Consider the following 20,516-nt stretch of genomic DNA (forward strand, 5'->3'; position numbering starts at 1 on the left):
ACTTTTGGACTCTGTGGGAGAAGGCGAGGGTGGGATGTTTCGAGAGAACAGCATCGAAACATGTATATTATCTATGGTGAAACAGATCACCAGCCCAGGTGGGATGCATGAGACAAGTGCTCAGGCCTGGTGCACTGGGAAGACCCAGAGGGATGGGGTAGAGAGGGAGCGGGGAGGGGGGATCGGGATGGGGAATACATGTAAATCCATGGCTGATTCATGTCAATGTATGACAAAACCCACTACAATATTATAAAGTAATTAGCCTCCAACTAATAAAAATAAATGGAAAAATAAATAAATAAATAAAAGAGTGTCTATGGAACTTGTTTGAACATTGGCTGTGAACTGGGGGGACAAGCAAGATCTTCTAGGCCAAAATCCTCCAAAAGGTCCTGAGTGAAAAAGAGTATAAGCATCATGCGAAAGTTAATGGTCAATTAAGAGCTACCATTACCAAGGGGAGGAGATAATGCTATTTGGGGACACGTGGGCCTACCAGTGACCCTGCCCTTAAAGTCTTGTCTGATAGGTGGTCACAAATTTGGCGGTATAGTTCTTTAGTTTTCAGAAGATCTGAGTTTAGACTCAAAAGACCTGAACTCTATATCCAGTTATTAACCTTGAGTGAGTCACTGAAACTGTTTAAGGTTCCGTTTTCTCTCCAGTTAATGCGGCTACTATACTAACAATCGTCATACCTGTATAACTTGAACTGCTTGTCAGGCAGCTTAGAGATTCTATAAGAAAATGTTTCATAAACTGGAGTGTTCTGCTGATGTGTTATAATTGTGTTGCACTGAAAGTCCTTATTCTATGGGAATATTTTCTGTATACCATCAGGGTTTGCTGCTGTCACCTCCTAAGAGAAGGGAGCTTTAGCTACTTCTGCATGCTGCCCTTGCTATCCCCTAAGATGCTGTTTTATCCAGTCCTTGACCAGAAACCTCCAGCAACTTTTATTTCTGATATTCCAAAGGAATCTTCAGTCTGCCTGTCTAAGCCAGGACTTGGATAACTCTGTATGGCCTAGATGGTTTGAGAGAGCCCACCTATTGCAGAAAAGTAAAGAAGCTTCCAGTGACTGAAATGACTAAGGTAAATAAACCTGGGAAGAAAGTGGAGTAAGGTTTCCTCTAAATTTCACATGATTAAAAAATATATAACGTCCAAATCACATAATCAGAAAATAAAATTTGATTTGAAACAAGAGACATTATTGATGGTTTTGTAAATTAAAGACCACCTAACAGGGATTTTACAGAAAGCAAACCAAATCTGAAGTTTCCCTTGGGAATCACTGGAGAGCATAGTAACCCTGGAGGCCCAGCCATGTTTGCCCTCAGATCAAGATTACTGTACATCTACAGACTTAATGCACCAATGTCAAACGTAAAAAGCTTTGAAAGTCCACGGAAAATTATGGAAAATGAATTAAGATGTTAACACTTGCTCAACTTTTGGATGATGATTTTAAAACATATCCTCTCAGTCATGTTAAGACTTCAGAGAATTTAAGGAGACAGTAATGGCCCAGAAGGTCTTGTTTATCCTCCCATAGGTCACCTTCAGAGGTGAACTATATTCTAGTTTCTCAGAAACCACTTACTAATCTGACTTTCACAAATTTGGCCAACACATTTCAATTCATTTATAATTCCCAATAGGAATGCCCCTTTGTGAAATGAATGCTATAAATATAGAAATCTCTAGAATAGCAGTAATGACAAATATAATCAACCTACTTGACTACTTTCACTCAATTTTCATATTGTTCTGGATATAATTATGTAACCCTTGTTTCATACTTAACTCATTTATTTTTGTTGTAATCATTATTACTTACTTTTATTGTCTGTACTACCATAAAAATGAAAAAAAAAAAAAAAGATTTTAACATACACATGTAGGAACAAACACACAAAAATAGCCAAGAAAAAAATTGGCAAAGAAGAATGATAGGAGGTAACACTAGCAGATGTTATAAAAAGCCAGAGGCACAGAAATTTAAAAATCTCCCTGTAAACTTACTTAACCCTCTCCTGCTCTCAGAGAAAATGAGAACTCGACAAATATCTTGTTAAAAACCCTCAGACAAGTCACTTTGCATAGGAAGGTGTTATTGCTGACCTGCTAAGTCATGTCCCATTCTTTGGGACCCCCATAGACAGCAGCATGCCAACCTTCCCTGTGCTTCACTATCTCCCAGAGTTTGCTCAAGCCCATGTCCATTGAGTTGGTGATACCATTCAACCATCTCATCCTCTGTCACCCTCTTCTCCTCCTACCCTCAATCTTTCCTAGCCCCAGGGTCTTTTTCAATGAGTTGGCTCCTCACATCAGGTGGCCAAAGGACTGGAGCTTCAGCTTCAGCATCAGTCCCTCCAATGAATATTCAGGATTGATTTCCTTTAGGATTGACTGGTTTGATCTCCTTGCAGTCCAAGAGACTCTCAAGAGTCTTCTCCAACACCACAGCTCAAAAGCATCAGTTCCTCAGTGCTCAGCCTTCTTTATGGTCCAACTATCACATCTGTACATGACCAATGGAAAAACCACAGCTTTGACTATATGGACCTATGTTGGCAAAGTGATGTCTCTGTTTTTTAATATGCTGTCTAGGTTTGTCATACTTTTTCTTCCAAAAAGCAAGCGCCTTTTAATTTAGTGGCTGCAGTCACCACCCACAGTGATTTTTGGAGTCCAAGAAAATAAAGTCTATCACTGTTTCCACTTTTTCCTCTTCTATTTGCCATGAAATGATGGGACTGGATGTCTTGATCTTAGCTTTTTGAATGTTGAGTTTCAAGCCAGCTTTTTCACTCTCCATTTTCACCTTCATCAAGAGACTCTTTAGTTCCTCTTTTCTTTCTGCTATTAGAGTGGTATTATCTGCATATCTGAGGTTGTTGATATTTCTCCTGCAGTCTTGATTCTAGCTTGTGAGTCATCCAGCCCAGCATTTCACATGATGTACTCTGCATAGAAGTTAAATAAATAGGGTGACAACATACAGCCTTGACGTACTCCTTTCCCAATTTTGAACGAGTCCATTTTACCATGTCCAGTTCTAACAGCCGCTTCTTGACCTGCATACAGGTTTCTCAGGAGATAGGTCAGGTGCTCTTTCAGAATTTTCCACAGTTTCTTGTGATCCACACAGTGAAAAAAGGCTTTAGCATAGTCAATGAAGCAGATGTAGATATTTTTCTGGAATTCCCTTTTCTGTGATCCAATGTATGTTGGCAATTTGGTCTCTAGTTCTTCTGCCTTTTCTAAATCCAGCTTGTACATCTGGAATTTCTCAGTTCCTGTACTGCCAAAGCCAAGTTTGAAGGATTTTGAGCATTACTTTGCTAGCATGTGAAATGAGCTCAATTATATGGTAGTTTGAACACTCTTTAGCTTTATCTTCCTTTGGCATTGGAATGAAAACTGACATTTTCCAGTTCTGTAGCCACTGCTAAGTTTTCCAAATTTGCTGGCATATTGAGTGCAGCACTTTAATAGCATCATCTTTTAGGATTTTAAATAGTTCAGTTGGAATTCTATCACCTCCACTAGCTTTGTTCATAGTAGTGCTTCCCATGGCCCACTTGACTTCATGCCCCAGGCTGTCTGGATCTAGGTGAGCGACCACAGCATCATGGTTATGCAGGTTTTTTGTATAGTTCATCTTTGTATTCTTGCCACCTCTTCTTACTCTCTTCTGCCTCTGTTATGTCCTTGCTGTTTCTGTCCTTTATTGTGCCCATCTTTGCATGAAAATTTCCCTTGATGTCTCCAATTTTCTTGAAAAGATCTCTAGTCTTTCCCATTCTATTGTTTTCTTCTATTTCTTTGCATTTTTCATTTAAGAAGGCCTTCTTATCATTCCTTGCTCTTCTCTGGAACTCTGCATTCAGATGGGAGTATCTTTCTTTTTCTCCCTTGCCTTTCACTTCTCTTTTTCTCTCAGCTATTTGTAAGGCCTCCTCAGACAATCCATTTCTTGCATTTCTTTTTCATTGTATCACCTCCTGTACAATGTTATGAACTTCCACCATAGTTCTTCAGGCATTCTACCAGATCTAACCCCTTGAGTTCTTTCATCACCTCCACTGTATAATCATAACATATCTGATTTAGGTCTTACTTGAATGGCTTCCCTGATGGCTCAGACAGTAAAGTGTCTGCCTACAATGTGGGAGACCTGGGTTCAATCCCTGGGTTGGGAAGATCTCCTGGAGAAGGAAATGGCAACCCACTCCAGTATCCTTGCCTGGAAAACCCCACGGACGGAGGAGCCTGGTAGGCTACAGTCCATAGGATTGCAAAGAGTTGGACATGACTGAGCAACTTCACTTTCACTTTCACTTTGAATGGCTTAGTGAATTTCCCTACTTTCTTCAATTTAAGTTTGAATTTTGCAATAAGGTGCTTATTATCTGAGCCACAGTCAGCTCCAGGTCTTGTTTTTGCTGACTATATAGAACGTCTCCATTTTTGGCTGCAAAAAATATAATCAATCTGATTTCAGTATTGAACACCTGGTGATGTCTATGTGTAGAGTCTTCTCTTGCGCTGTTGGAAGAGGATATTTGCTATGACCAGTATGTTCTCTTTGCAAAACTCTCTTAGCCTTGCCTGCTTCATTCTGTACTCCAAGGCCAAACTTGCCTGTTACTCCAGGTATTTCTTGACTACATACTTTTGCATTCCAATCCCCCGTGATTAAAAAAATCTTTTTTTGATATAAGTTCTACAAGGACTTGTAGGTCTTCATAGAACCATTCAACTTCAGCTTATTTGGCATTAGTGGTTTGGGCATAGACTTGAATTACCATGATGTTGCATGGTTTGCCTTGGAAGCGAACTGAGATCATTCTGTCATCTTTGAGACTGCACCCAAGGACTGCATTTTGGACTCTTTTGTTGACTATGAGAGCTACTCCAGTACTTCTAAGGGATTCTTGCCTACAGTAGTAGATACAGTGGTCATCTGAAGTAAATTCACCCATTCCTGTCCATTTCAGTTCACTGATTCCTAAAATTTTGATGTCTTTTGCCATCTCCTGTTTGACCAATTCTAATTTACTTTGATTCATGGATCTAACATTCCAGGTTCCTATGCAATATTGTTCTTTATAGCCTCTGACTTTAGTTTCACCACCAGACACATCCAGAACTGAGTGTTGTTTCCACTTTGGCCCAGCCTCTTCATTCTTTCTAGAGCTACTAGTAACTGCCCTCTGCCCTTCCCCTGTAACTTTTGGACACTCACCAACCTGGGAGGCTAATCTTCTGCTGTGATATATTTTTGCCTTTCCCTACTGTTCATGGGATTCTTGAGGCAAGAATCCAAGAGTAGTTTGCCATTCCCCTCTCCAGTGGATCACGTTTCGTCAGAGGAAGATGATTTGCCTTAAAATATTAAATATAATTGCTGTCCCTTGTAATACAGAGGGAAAGAAAGCAAGAGAAGACACAAAAATCTCTTCTTATAAATTGGTCTCCAAAAAACTCTCTTTACTATTTGATCGAAAATGTCATGCATCACACGACCAGCACAGATATTTGGATATATGATGCAATACTGAAATTTAAACCAAATTATTAATCCCTGTCAAATATACTTCCCATTGAATCTCCTCCCACAGAATCAAGAGCGTCTGGATATTCCAACAGGAGAGATGTAACTCTTGGAATAATCACTACCCTTATGTCTAGTTTCAGATAACATTTCACATGGTAGATTTGTACTTCTGGAGCAGGTAAGGTCCTGTGACTCTCTTTGGACACTCAGTTATAGTGGAAGTTACAAGTGCAAATTCCAGGCTGAACATTTAGTTGCCAGTGTGGTAAGAAATGCTTGGGCACCCTTTGCTCTTGGCAGCTTCTGAGACTGCAGAGGCTCTGTCTCTCTGGGTCTTTGTGGGACTCCATGACTCTGATTAGTATAAACTCTCTGTCAACCCACAGTGATACATATCATTTTCTTCCTTGAACTCTAACCTCCCCTACTAGCCCCTAAGCTCTTTGAGATTAAGATATAGCTCCTATAGACAGCAGAAGCTCAATACTATCTGTTGAATAACCAAAGGTATTTGTAAGAGATTCCAGTCCTACAAAGTAATTAGATAAATTTTCATATCCTATGAAATACTAGTATGTCATTATTAAACTATTACATTTATGTAAGATAATCATTGAACTTGACATTCTGTACAAAATATTTTCATCTTGCACATAATATGTGGGTTTTCCAATTATAACAAGGATAAAATGGGGGAAAAAAATTTTTATCATGTCGGTAAGGAGATTTCACATGTTAGAGCAGGCACATTTACTCCTTATGATACAAATTATTATATATTCCAATATTAGTGAAAGGCCTAAACTCGGTCCAGCTTCTTGTGATTATGCTAATATATGCTCATTCTGATACAGAATAAGCTGCCTAGCCAAAATGACAATATCAAATGATGACCTGGATTAAAACAATTGTATCCCACATTTAATATTGGTTCCTTTTTCTCTAGTGGCTATTTTTGTTTTGACCAATGATATCTCTTCACATCGTGATAAGAAACTTTTAAGCATGAATGTGACTTACAAATAAGCACAACAGCTTTTTTCCCTAGTCTACTTGTGTTTATTGTTTTTTAATGTTGATGTATCCCGAAACTTCTCGGGGTTAAATCTCTTCTAAACAGTTGGCTCTTTAAAATGTATTCCTTGCATTCTTAGTTGAGCATCAGGCTAAAATATCATCAGTTAAGATACCCCTTCCAAGTAATTTGTTGATGTATTCAATCAACAAATACATAGAAGTCCTATGGCAACAAGCACAGATGTAGGAGTCATTTCATTTACCCAAACATTTTGTAATAATTTCAGTATGATTAGTCAACAACAACAACAACAAAGCTTCTAAAGCATTCTTGTGCTTTTATTTCTCTTAAAGAGATGGGAATACCAGATCATCCTACCTGCCTCCTGAGAAGCAACAGTTAGAACTAGACATGGAAAAACGGACTGGTTCAAAATTGGGAAAGGAGTATGTCGAGTCTGTATACCATCACCCTGCTTATTTAACTTCTGTGTAAAGTACATCATGTGAAATGCCAGGCTGAATGAATTGCAAGCTGGAATCAAGATTGCTGGGAGAAATATTAACAACTTCAGATATGCAGATGATACCACTCTAATAGCAGAAAGTGAGAAGGAACTAAAGAGCTTCTTGATAAAGGTGAAAGTGTGGAGTGAAAAAGCTGGCTTAAAGCTCAACATTCAAAAAACTACAGTCGTGGCATTTGGTCCTATCACTTCACACCAAATATGGGGGAAAAGTGGAAAAAGTGACAGATTTTCTTTTTTGGGGCTCCAAAATCCCTGCAGACAGTGACTGCAGTCACAAAATTAAAAGACATTTGCTCCTTGGAAGAAAAACTATGACAAACCTAGACAGCATATTAAAAAGCAGAGACATCACTTTGCCGACAAAAGTTCATATATTCAAAGCTATGGTTTTTCTAGTCGTCATATACAGATATGAGAGTTGGACCATAAAGAAGGCTGAGCACCAAACAATTAATGCTTTCGAATTGGGGTGCTGGAGTAGACTCTTGAGAGTCCCTTGGACTATGAGGAGATCAAACCAGTCAATCCTACAGGAAATTAGCCCTGAATATTCACTGGAAGGACTGATGCTGAATCTGAAGCTCCAATCATTTGGCACCTGATGCAAAGAGCTGACTTATTGAAAAAGACCCTTATGCTGACAAGATTAAGGCAGAAGTAGAAGGGGATGATATAGGACAAGATAGTTGGATGGTATCACTGACTCAATGGCCATGAGTTTTAGGAAACTCCAAGATAGTGAAGGACAGGGAAGCCTAGCATACTACAGTCCATGGGGTTGCAAAGAGTCAGACACGACTTAGCAACTGAATAATGATCATTTTAATTATTCATGATTAATGATTTTCATTATTTTGTTATACTGATTTGGCCAAAAAGTTTATAAGCTCTTACAAAAGCATAAGCAAACTTTCTGGACAACCCAATATTTAGTTTATACAAATTTGTATAATAAAATGGAGGAGGAAATGGCTACCCACTCCTATATTCTTGTCTGGGAAATCCCATGGACTGAGGAGCCTAGCAGGCTACAGTTCACGGGGTCACACACGACTAAAGCAACTTAGCATGCATACAAGCATGCACCTATAATAAAAACCAGGCAAAACTAATTTTAAATCTGAATGATTCCTCACTTTTCTTAAATATTGCCTACAATGATGGTTAAAACAACTGAATGCAACATATCCTAGGCTCAAGTTCTCCTCTTTGTATTTATATTCATAACAAGAAAATGCTACTTCATCATCCACCTTCTTTCTCTTCCTGAAAGAAAATAGAAACCTATCTCCCTATTTTATAATAAATTTTGATTTAACTTGGTTACATAAAACAAGAGTGCTAAGAAACTTTTCTTCTCCCTACGTTTTGAAACTTTAATTAAAATGTCTCAGCTGATCTATCTGCTAATGATTATTTGGACAGTGATGCAGAGAATCCTTTCTCTCAAAGGAATGAACACCTTCTAAGCCATGAACAGCTTTGGGTCCAGATGTTACTATTGTTCATTCTCACCATTAATCACCAAACATTGCAGTAGGACCCACCATGGATATTATTCAAACAGAGACTCAATTAAATTCAGAGGCAGTCCATTTAATCTTCATCAGCTCAAACAATGGCAACTTCATTTTTCTCAAACAAATGTTGAGTCAGAGAAGAGAAACTTCAGAGGTTTTCATTTCATTCAATATTGTTATAAAGTAACTGGATTTACACTTTGACTTTGGACAAAAAAAAAAAAAAAAAAAAGACAGCCACACCACTTTGCTACAGAGAAGAGAGAGCAGTCTGCACCAGAAGGCGCAAGTGGTAAGTTTGTGATTAAAAAGTAAAAGATTCATTTGCTCCTGTAAAAGCGATGATAACTGAAGAAAGAAATAAAATATTCTGTTTGGACTCTGCAGTGTGAAGATGGATGTGGGGCAGGGAACAAGAGTGGGAGGAAGAAAGGGGGACATGACTGACTCTTACATTATTCACTTCATCTAGACCAAGGAGGAAAATAGCTCCTCAGAGGGGTCCAGTTAGAAAGTGGTCTGTGGGCATGATGAATGAGGCAGCTATAATTAAGGGCAGGATATAACTACAAGAGACTTTTCTTCCGATGATTATGACATTGACTTTTTTTTAAGTAGGGTAAAGGCAAGGGGGAGTGCTAACTGGTATCTTCAGCCATTAGTTTGAATCACAACTGCTTATTCCAAGGGCCTCCACTGGGATCATAAAACCTTCTTTGGGGACCCTTTCTTCATCTTCTCTGTATTAATCTGGTTTCTAGAAGAAACAGAAAACATGAGCAAGATCACTAAGGCAAGAAAGGTGTGGCATATATAAGATATGGTAAATAACACAAGACAGTGGGCTAGAACTAGAATGGCTAGACAGTAGGCTAGAAACAGAGATAGGACTAAAAACAGTGTTTATGGCCAGACCACAAAGGGCTAGGAATTCTAAGTTAAGGACTGTGAGCTTCCAATTCTACAGGCAACAGGGAGCCATTGAAAAATTCTTGAACAAGAGAAAAAAGAATTAGAATGATCAGACAAAGATTTCAGACATGGCTACACACTGGATTCACCTGGGGAGTTATAAAAAATGAGGATGCCAGGATCCAGCCTCAAGGGATTCTATCTATAATTTAATTGGTATGGTGTATGCTCTGGACATCAATTTTAAAAGCTCCCAGATGACTCAGATGTGCAGCAAAGTTTGAGAACCACAACTTTAGAAAAATCCTTCTGGAATCTGTTTTTGTTCCGTTGGAATGGGCCATGGTGATGGCAGAGAAACTAATTACTAAGATCTCCTAAGGCAAGCAACTTGTGATGAGAATCTGGTCGAGGGCAGATCTCAATAATGGAAGGGATGATCTCTTCTGAGAAAAACTGTCACAAGGGTCAAATGTGTGGCTGAGATGACTAATTGGATATGGGAAATAAGGAAAAAGAACTGGAAAATGATTCTAGGGTTCCCAGCTCAGACAACAGCATAGATGGTGTTGGGGCAAATGGACCAATTTAACAGAAAAGGGGAACACAGGCGAGGAGCCAAAATGGGAGAGGAAAAGAAGAGAGGACATTGAGAACACTGTCCATCAATCTAACCTTCACCTCCTCCCCTCACCCAGGAGTCATCACCACTAAATTAAACCAGCATTAGGGCTCAACAGCTCTGCCAGGGGCCGGTGAAAGCTGACAGATTTAAGCTGCCCCAGGATAACAGGACATCTATCCTACCTCAGATGGCCCTCTCCTGGGACCTCCCTGCCTGAAGAGTCCCAATATAGAATTCCTCCCAAGAGGACTTCAGCACGTCAGCTGTCTCCAGCACCTGCCAGAAAGAGAGGCACCATGCGGGAGTGAGCATCCAATCACCACGAGCCCACGGATCACAATCTCCACCTCGACTCCGTGAGCCGCATCCCCAAGCAGATGAGAAGCCAGCGCGGAACCCGGAGCACAGATGCCGCAAGTTCACACAGAGCATGAGTGAACTCTGCGGCTCTTCTCTTTAATTTCTCATCTGATAACAAGTTCCAGTCCCCAGATCAATACTGCCAGCACGCTGCTGCGCACCCCACCAGTCACGCTTTGTGTCTCTCTTACTCTTTCCAGGGGAATCATTATCTGTGCACACTCCCATGTAAAAATTATATTCTTTCTCTCTGCAAATGAAACAATTAAAAAGCATATTTTTAAGAGGCTTGTCTCTGCCTTTCACAGTAGAAGCTTGTTGAAAAAAGCTGCAGTTTTGTAAAAGTAAGGTTTGATCCCCTAGGATCTGTAAACAAAGTCTGTGAAGGTAGAAAAGATGTGGCAGAGAGGGTGTAAGTCAGTCATTTTCACCCACAACATAATGACCTGAGGACAAAACACATCATCACACGTCCAAACAACCTTCAGAATGGCCGGCTTTAGCAAAAGCACAGCTTGATCTGCCTCTTGGCTTCCAGAAGAGGCAGAATCAAGAGGAACACCAGAGCCCTTGACAGTCCTCTCGGAGTGTGAGCTGTAAAGCGGCTCCTTGACACGCTTTCCCACGTGGATGGGGCGCTGACTGTTCTAAGGCTGGCCACCCGCGGGTCAGGGACTGTCTCCCCTGCTATGCGGCACTTGTACTGTCTCTGAGGGGTGCACGTGAGCGAGTCTTTGCGGCATCCTTGCCTGCCTCTCTTCTTTCTACAAGGTTTAGCAACATCCCCCTGGAACCACAGAGTGGTACCTACTCTCCCATCGCCAGTCTTGTCACCCAAACATTCTTCCCCAAGCAAGTTAGAGAACTGGGATAATTCTTTTACAAAGAACTGAGCTCTGGTTCTGCCACTGTGTAAGCCGGTGGCCTTAGGCAAGTATTTAACCTCTCTATACTCTGGTTTTATCATTTGTAAAATGGATTAATAATGCTTCCTAGTATAGGGACCTAGTATAGGGACCGATATGAAGATTAAATATACTAACATAAGTAAGTGTGATGTCTGACACACAGTGATTGTCCCAAATATATTAGTTGCTGTCACAACTTTTTTAAGAGGCAATATAGCTTAGTGACTAAGAACGTGAACTCCTCGCCAGTTTTCTTGGGTTCAAATTTTGACTTCACACAGCTGTGTGATTTAGCAGAAGCTATTAGCTTCCCTGTGCCTGTATGTTATTTAACCTATAAAAGAGAAATAATATAGTATCTATCATAAATGGTTATTGTGAAGATTAATCCCCATATATATATATACACACATATGTATCAGTCAGTTCAGTTCAGTTGCTCAGTCGTGTCTGACTGAGCAAATTCATGGTGTCGCAGCACGCCAGGCCTTCCTGTCCATCACCAACTCCCGGAGTTTATGCCCATCGAGTCGGTGATGCCATCCAGCCATCTCATCCTCTGTCGTCCCCTTCTCCTCCTGCCCCCAATCCCTCCCAGCATCAGGGTCTTTTCCAATGAGTCAACTCTTCGCATCAGGTGGCCAAAGTATTGGAGTTTCAGCTTCAACATCAGTCCTGCCAATGAACACCCAGGACTGATCTCCCTTAGGATGGACTGGTTGGATCTCCTTGCAGTCCAAGGGACTCTCAAGAGTCTTCTCCAACACCACAGTGTAAAAGCATCAATTCTTTGGTGCTCAGCTTTCTTCACAGTCCAACTCTCACATCCATACATGACCACTGGAGAAACCATAGCCTTGACCAGACGGACCTTTGTTGGCAAAGTAATGTCTCTGCTTTTTAATATGCTATCTAGGTTGGTCATAACTTTCCTTCCAAGGAGTAAGTGTCTGTTAATTTCATGGCTGCAGTCACCATCTGAAGTGATTTTGGAGCTCAAAAAAATGAAGTCTGACACTGTTTCCACTGTCTCCCCATCTATTTCCCATGAGGTGATGGGACCAGATGCCATGATCTTAGTTTTCTGAATGTTGAGCTTTAAGCCAACTTTTTCACTCTCCTCTTTCACTTTCATCAAGAGGCTTTTTACTTCCTCTTCATTTTCTGCCATAAGGGTGGTGTCATCTGCATATCTGAGGTTATTGATGTTTCTCCCGGCAATCTTGATTCCAGCTTGTGCTTCTTCCAGCCCAGCGTTTCCCATGATGTACTCTGCATATAAGTTAAATAAGCAGGGTGACAATATACAGCCTTGACGTACTCCTTTTCCTACTTGGAACCAGTCTGTTGTTCCATGTCCAGTTCTAAATGCTGCTTCCTGACCTGCATACAGGTTTCCCAAGAGGCAGGTCAGGTGGTCTACTATTCCCATCTCTTTCAGAATTTTCCACAGTTTATTGTGATCCACACAGTCAAAGGCTTTGGCGTAGTCAATAAAGCAGAAATAGATGTTTTTCTGGAACTCTCTTGCTTTTTCGATGATCCAGCGGATATTGGCAATTTGACCAAGCTCTCATCTCGAGTTGATTTTGGGTCCACGGAGCCCTTTCGTGTTGCTACAGTGACCTCAGGATCCCTCTAGACTTGAGACAGTGATCTTGGGTTTTCTCTGGAGTGCCATCAAGGAAATCAAGGCTCCTTTCACGTTTGATGTGGAACACGGAATTGCTCTGCACGCAGTGCAGGGGAATCGGGCCTCATCTCGGGGCGAGGGGGAAGTCTCATGGTTTTTCTCGAGTTGCGGCCGGAACCTGGGGTATATTCTCGAGTTACGAAGGGGAGGGCCCTTCCAGACACGTGTTTGTTTAAAACCAGCTTTAACATCTGGAAGTTCACAGTTCATGTATTGCTGAAGGCTGGCTTGGAGAATTTTGAGCATTACTTTACTAGCGTGTGAGATGAGTGCAATTGTGCGGTAGTTTGAGCATTCTTTGGCATTGCCTTTCTTAGGGATTGGAATGAAAACTGACCTTTTCCAGTCCTGTGGCCACTGCTGAGTTTTCCAAATTTGCTGGCATATTGAGCCATACATATATGGCTATAGACTGAACATTTGTGCCCCCCGCCCCAAAATCCTTCTGTTAAAACCTGTTCCCATGCTGACACTTTCTAGGGGTAACTATAGTTACCTCATTAGCAAAAACTCAGCTGGGATCCCTGGGACTCACAGTGAATAACAAAGACACTTCTATCACTTGGGAAATCCCAAGGGTTTAGAAGCTCCCCCTCAAGAACTCAGGACAAAGACCAGATAAATTCTTTATTATACAATGGATGAGAAGCTTATAAAATTGAATTTCATTCATCTACCTTTCTTGATTAGACAAACTCAAAAAGGAACTACACAAAGCCTTTTTCCCCAGTTTTAATCATATTAGACAAAAATATATACCATTGTGACATATGCATCTCTACTTTCTAAAGTTAATAATAACTATAATGATAACAACTGTAATTTATTGAACACTTAACTATATGCCAAATATTTTACCTCACTGAAATAGACAACAAACCAACTAACAGGAAAAGGAACCCAGAGTTGGAGAGATGAAGTGTTGACCTAAGATGAGAACTGGCAAACTATGGCTCACAGTCCAAATCTAGCTCATCTGCAAGCTAAGAACGTGGCTGCATGCTAAAAATGATTTCTGTATTTTTAAATGATTGAAAAAAGAGAAAAGAATATTTTGCGACATGTTAAAATTACATGCAATTCAAATTTCAAGTCTATAATTAGTCTTATTAGAACACAATCATGCTCATTCATTTCCACCTAGACTATAGCTATATTCACTACAATGACAGAGTCAAATAGTTGCCTATATCCTGCAGGGCCTACAATATTGATTATCTGGCCCTTTACGGGAAACCTGCTGACCCCTAACAGAAGGTCATGGCTGGTGAGTGGCAGAAGTGGAGTATAAAACTAGGTTTCTCTGGTTCCAAAGTACTTAATCATAGTGACAATATCTCCTCATTTTCTGAGCCTAGTGTACGTTCCAATAGTCAGACCATGTTCAGACATCCCAATTCAGCCTCAAAAATTACTAATGTTCTTTCTACATAAGAGAACTGAGTTCAGAGACCTTAAGTCATTCACCTAAGGCCACCAACAGGTTCTGCACAGGCCAGTGCTCCTGTTCTTATGATGCCCATGCCTGAACTCCACTCTATTCCAGAACAGAACAGAGAGCTTCCTAAACTTCATGTTTCCACACTGCCCAAGAAGAAAAATAAAAAGACAGTTCCTTTTCCTTAGGTGCCACCACTTTGCTATCTTTGGAGTGGGAAGAACAGGAAAATTTGAACGGAGGTTCATACCCAGAGAAGCGACATAGGGTTGGGTTCAGCCAGGAGGACACCATTCAGCCTATGGCTGTAAGCCCCAAGGCCATGTGCCCAAAGGCTTTTACTTTCTTATTCCTCTCCGAAAGCCAGACTCTAGAAACCTACGGCTGTCATACATTTCGGAAAGAACTCAGAACAGCAAAACCAATGTGATTGAAGGTCTAAAGATAAATACCCCAGGTTCACAACAAAAAAGGCAGGGGGAAAGCATCTATGAATATTTGAAAGATCATACATCAAAGGAGGAATGAAATGAGAAATTGCTTGCTGTTATCCGAGGAAAATTGCAAGCTGATAAAATGGAGCATGAAGAAGTGTAACCTTTTCAGAAGCATAGAGAATGTGTGGCGCGTTGGGTCCAAAGCAAGTTTTGTTTAGCCAGTCCCTTCTGGAAGACGTAGGGTTCAGGAAACAATGCACCTTTACATTTCCAGTTGGGGTTTATTCAGTTGTTCCATTACAATGCAGATTCTTTTGAAAACTTTGAAACTGACATTGAGAATGGCTGCCTCTTACGTAGAGTGAATGAACCCCAGTCTAGGAGTTAACTTATGGGGGTATAGGCTTGGATAGGTAAGCATTTGGCTATGGATGACACCCCTGCTCACACGAAGGCATATCTTACAAAGCTCACATACAGTATTGTAAGTCTCCTGTGGGGCCACTTTGGGATGAGAAGGTGGTAGGGGACTGGTTATACTTAGGAGAAGAGAGAGAATGTTTTGATGAGGTGAGGAAACTCTAAAGGAAGACATTGATCAGAGCAGGGTTACTGCCCACTGGGATCCCCTGGACAAGTTTTGGATTCACTGGTCACAGGTAGATCTACTTTAGGGACCTAGAAGGGTACAACAGAGAATGAGGAGGCCCGTTGTCCAGCCTCTGCTGGGATCCAGCTCCCTTCTGGTGCCTCAGAGATGGCACTTCCACGAGGACACTGGCCTCTTATGATGTCAGGGCCAGCAAGCCAGCACCTCTCCAAAGGGTCTGGAGGTACCAGGTGTGGACAGGTGGGAGCCAGCACTGGAAAGGTAAAAGCTGAAGGATAGATGTTAATGCTAGTGATTTCAGTCAACTGACTACCATTCTGCAAAGAATCCCAGCAATATGAGAGAAGATGTGCTTTGGATGAGGGAGTCCTAACGTCTTGGTACTTCTCAGGCAGGATAATACTGAGCGAGCCAAGACAGGGACTACATATATACAGACTAAAGTATAAGCATTTTGGTACACTGTCAATTCTGATTCTTTATCACTACACAAGTAGAAAACCCTCTCCTGGCAGAGGCTGCCTGTTGCTCGTCTGACTGGCTCTCGTATGAGGCTCCTTATTCTGTGCTCCAAGCTCCTCCACCACTCACATTGGCTGCTTATGGTATCAGATCCTTCCTCTCAATTTCACTCTGTCCTCAGTTGCTCAGTGTTCACATGTTAGGTGCAGCAGCTTCACAAAATGCAGTTCTCAAACTATAAAGAGACTCATTCTTGACTTGCCATTACTGCAGATAGCTATGTAATAGACTGGGCTCTCCTCCTGTATCCATTCCCCGTTAGCCAGGGAATGGATTTTGTCTTTTTGTGTGATGCCTCTTTCTGTCTCCTACTGTCTGTCTCACTCTGTTCTGCATGAATTTTATGTTTCATGATGCAAAATTCAGTATGGAAAAAAAAAAAAATTCAGTATGGATTTTTGGTGGGGGGAAAAAAACGTTCCAAGAAGCCTCTTACCTGACAAAAATATTTCCTGCTATATAGAAACAGGTAATATCCCGAGTCACACTGTCAAATATCTCATAGCACAAAGTAGCCTAGGACTTTCTGATGAGGCCATGCCTGCCCCATATTTATATCTGACACATACTCTAAATTTTGCATTACAAAATACGCATTGTGAAATTCTGTGTTTGAAATTATAGAAAATAGTCTAAAAACAATAGAATAGCCACCACCTATTAAGAAACTACTTTTTCTCTAGAAGCATTACTAGTTTCATTACCTCTTCACAATAATGGTAAATTAGCCATTATCTCCATCTTACAGAAGAAAAATCAGAAGCTCAAAAGTTTTAAGAAAGTGGCAGTCTTTTCAAGGCCAAACTGTAGATAGGAACGCTGAGAATCCAACCTGCAGTGTCTGATTCCAAAGATGGGTCTCAGGCTCCCTGCTGCACTGCCCAAGAAGAAAACAGTAGCAGGCTATAATGGAACACAGTCTAAAATCTCAGGGCCGTCCTGAAGGAGCAAGGGCATCCATTGTATTAAATAAATGATTAAGAACTAAATATCACCTTTTTACATCTCTGCCAATTTCATCAAGAGGAATGATGTTTGATTTTAGCTCATATATCTTTGATTAATGATGATATTTGAGGGTTTTTCCATTCTTATAGGCCATTAATTTTCTTCTTTTATGAACTGCCTATTCATTTACTTTGTTCTTTTTTCTACTGTGATTTGAAAGTTTTTCTTTTCAATTTTTAAGACCTCCTTATCTTTAAGTCCATTAATCATTTAACCATTGTATTTATCACAAATATTTTATCCCAATTTATCACTTTCCTTTAAATTTTTATTATGCTGATCATTTAGGTAAGAAAGTTCAGAATACTCTTACAATTAAATCTAAGTCTTTAGATTTAGCTTTACATACAATGTTCCTTTATCTTTGTGCCAAATTTTCCTATGAGTAGTCAGGTCCAAGTAGAATTATGTTGCATTAACCACGGTTTCATCAATGCATTGATAAATTAAAATACCAACATATTAATTTACAGTGAGGACTACACACCAGCAGTAACCCAAATACCACACAGACAATGTACAAGTCAAATCACTTTGCCCCATTCTTCTAGATCTTCGGAGTCCATATTATATCAAGACCTACAGAACTTAGTATTATTACTGCTTTATAACAGAGAAAGAGACTCAGAAATGACTCATTTCTTTAGTAGCATAAGTAGAATAAGCATCCAAGTCTCTTCTTCACTGTTTAGTTAAAAGAAAAAATACGTGAAATGTACGTTTTGATAAGAACATGGTCCTTAATTGTACCAAGCATGAAAAAGCAACACAAGCATTTTACTTTGCTAAACATATAGATCATTAAAAAATGAGGAAAACAGATGTAAAATCGTCTAGGAAAATGGACAACTTTATGATTTGTTTGTCATCATCTCCGTCCTTGCCTCAACATAATATGTAGCACATCCCATGACAGCTCATAAAGTGTACCACCACCACCACCAAATCACTAGCTTTTATGGAGACAGTAATGAACCTAAGATACCTCAGTAAGAGTTATAAAAATGTAGACACTTCTCACATTAAAAAAACAAGTGGAAGTATTTTGTAAACCAAAAATATTCAAATGTCTTGAGAAACGGGGATGCTGGAACCAAAACTACCGCATAAATATTTGCAGTTTTGCCCTCATGCTATTTCCCTGGGATTTACAACTGTTCACCATTTTTAATGCTCCAGCTCTGACCTGCTTAAAAATAGTTTGCAAGTGCTCATAAGTCCCAATTGATTTTGAAGGGGATAGGTGTTGGGGGGCACTGAAGAAATATGTACAGGCAAATAAACAAGGTTGCCCCCACCCGGTAAGCTGTCTGCCAGCTCAGCTCCTTTTGCTCAAAGACCCTGCCTGCCCTTGGACAGACGAGTTTTTCTTAAGTAAAAATGATCTCTTCTTCTTCCTCTTCCACATATGAAGGATTAAGACATTTCAGTCTCCTCTGAGTTCCACAACTGTGAAAGCTCTCTGGCATCTCAGATATGAATATGGCTTGCACTGATGTGACCTAAAGAGCCTTTTTAAAATCTAATCTATACTGCTATGCTTATTTACTGTTCCTTGACAGGTCCCGGATCTGATTGAGAAAGAGTTTCTCCAAAAACTAAGTATTGGGAACAGTCAGGTAAAGATAAGAGGAATGTATTAAAGGATTAAGTGCAAACAGAAAATGAAGAGGAGGGCAGGCCTGAGAAAATTAAAATAGCAATGAAGAGTGAGATTTGAAAAGTGGCATTTATGAGGTCAAATGAAATTAGCCAAACTTAAGTCTATCACCGAGCAGCACATTGTTGGCAGTGTTTAAAACACATTCTCCTGCTTCACAGAAACAAGTTTTGCCCAAGTGTTTCTCATCCTGAGTGCTGATAATTAGCACTTTTATTTCTATGCTATTTGCCGGTGCTCTTCGTTGCTGTCCAGGACAGCCATGTGAAATCTGTGGACATCCTTCTCCTAAGGAAGGAACAGGGCAAGTGATGTTGGACTATGTTCCACAGCAAAAAATACAGATTCCAAATGATAAACTGTACTTACACTTCAATTCCTCATTCCCTGTTCACCACAAATGGAAACATCTTCAAAAGGTACTTATTTCCAAAATCCTCTTTCCTGCTCTTTCAAAAGAAAATGTATTTTCAAATCCTTGGAAAGGCTTTACAGAGAACCCTGTGACCTCCCCAGTCAAAGGGTCCGTTCAGCCCACATGGCAGCCAGCAGCGGTTCCTGGACTTGAGCCAAGAGGCACTTGCTCTGCCACTCTGTGAGATCAGCAGGGAAATAGCAGGCATATTGTCAGGTGGAATATTACACCATTTTGGCCCCCAAAAGAGATGTTAGGAGCTGTGGAGCTGTAGCATGCTGCTCAAGAAAGAAGTCAGCTTTAGTAACACTGCCAAAATGCAAAGAACCTTGTTTTTCTTTTCAACAAAGAAACCCAAAGTAGAGACCTATACCGCTACCAATTCAAGGACATTACCCACTTCCTGAAAATCAAAGCTTCTCCAAAAACCTGCCTACTGAATACCCACAGAGCTTACCTATACTTTAAATCAGTGACTCAAAATGGTAACCATGGGCCAGCAGCAGGGTTCCCCAAGTGGCACCAGTGGAAGACCCTCCTGCCAATGCAGGAGATGCAAGAGACTCGGGTGGGTTGGGAAGATTTCCCGGAGCAGTAAACAGCAACCCACTCAAATACTCTTGCCTGGAGCACTCCTTGGACAGGGGAAGGAGCCTGGCGGGCTACAGTCCATAGGGCCACAAAGAGTCTGACGTGGCTGAGCGACTGAGCAGGCACGCTTCGACCAGCAGCAGCAGCAGCACCTGGGAACTTGTTACAAATGCAGATCTGCACCTCAGACCTGCTGAATTAAAAACGCCTGGGGCTGGGCCCAGAAATCTAACAAGTCTTCCAGGTGGTTCTGATACACACTAAAGATGAAGAAAGCACTACTCTTTGCAATGCTATTTTTAACCCTCATCTAAGCACAGAAAACATCACTGTAATTTTTAGGGTTAGCACACCTGGCCAGAGTAAATAATTTCAACGGTCTCTGTCACTGGGTTTCCCAGGTGGCACCAGTGGCAAAGAACTTGCCTACCAAAGCAGGAGGCATAAGCAATATGGGTACAATCCCTGGGTGGGGAGGATCCCCTGGAGGAGGGCATAGCAACCCTTTCCAGTATTCTTGCCTGGAGAATCCATGGACAGAGGAGCCTGGTGGGCTACCGTCTATAGGGCCACAAAGAGTCAGACACAACTGAAGTGACTACACACACACACACACACACACACACACACACATACACTTCTCCGTTATTATTGCTTTTCAGCAATGTTGTCACAAAACCCTGTAAGAATCTGAA

The 20,516-nt window shown here is 40.8% G+C and overlaps 1 long non-coding RNA gene across 7 annotated transcripts in view; it reads right to left on the reverse strand.

Annotated features, from left to right (window-relative positions):
- LOC133058851 (uncharacterized) overlaps positions 1-19,990 on the reverse strand; it is a 366,659-nt gene extending 346,669 nt beyond the window's left edge. For all 7 annotated transcript variants that reach the window (XR_009693403.1, XR_009693405.1, XR_009693401.1 and 4 more), the window contains exon 1: positions 19,688-19,990. This is a non-coding gene — a long non-coding RNA (uncharacterized LOC133058851). The remainder of the gene's footprint in view (positions 1-19,687) is intronic.
- Positions 19,991-20,516: the final 526 nt, after the last annotated feature.

Source organism: Dama dama, chromosome 6 (genome assembly GCF_033118175.1).
Source record: "Dama dama isolate Ldn47 chromosome 6, ASM3311817v1, whole genome shotgun sequence".
NCBI classification, from domain to species: Eukaryota; Metazoa; Chordata; class Mammalia; order Artiodactyla; family Cervidae; genus Dama; species Dama dama.